The 201-nt window shown below is 48.3% G+C and overlaps 1 protein-coding gene across 2 annotated transcripts in view; it reads right to left on the bottom strand.

Moving 5' to 3' along the window:
* The window catches only part of syn3 (synapsin III), a 55,088-nt gene that overhangs the window by 41,030 nt on the left and 13,857 nt on the right, over positions 1 to 201 (bottom strand). The window lies entirely within an intron of this gene.

Here is a 201-nt window from a genome sequence, read left to right as displayed (position 1 = left end):
CCAAGAGTGCTTACACACACACACACACACACACACACACACACACACACACACAATGGTTCACAGATGTAGAGTTAGAGATGCTATCGGCGCTGGAACGATGGCCGTCTAGACGCTGGTCCAGAAACGACACACACGCAAACACAGGAGAATCACAGCAGAACAGAATCAGAATCAGAATGAGCTTTATTGCCAGGTATG

Source organism: Sinocyclocheilus anshuiensis, unplaced genomic scaffold (genome assembly GCF_001515605.1).
Source record: "Sinocyclocheilus anshuiensis isolate Anshui unplaced genomic scaffold, SAMN03320099.WGS_v1.1 scaffold1543, whole genome shotgun sequence".
NCBI classification, from domain to species: Eukaryota; Metazoa; Chordata; class Actinopteri; order Cypriniformes; family Cyprinidae; genus Sinocyclocheilus; species Sinocyclocheilus anshuiensis.
This window is presented reverse-complemented; position numbering and strand designations above follow the sequence as displayed.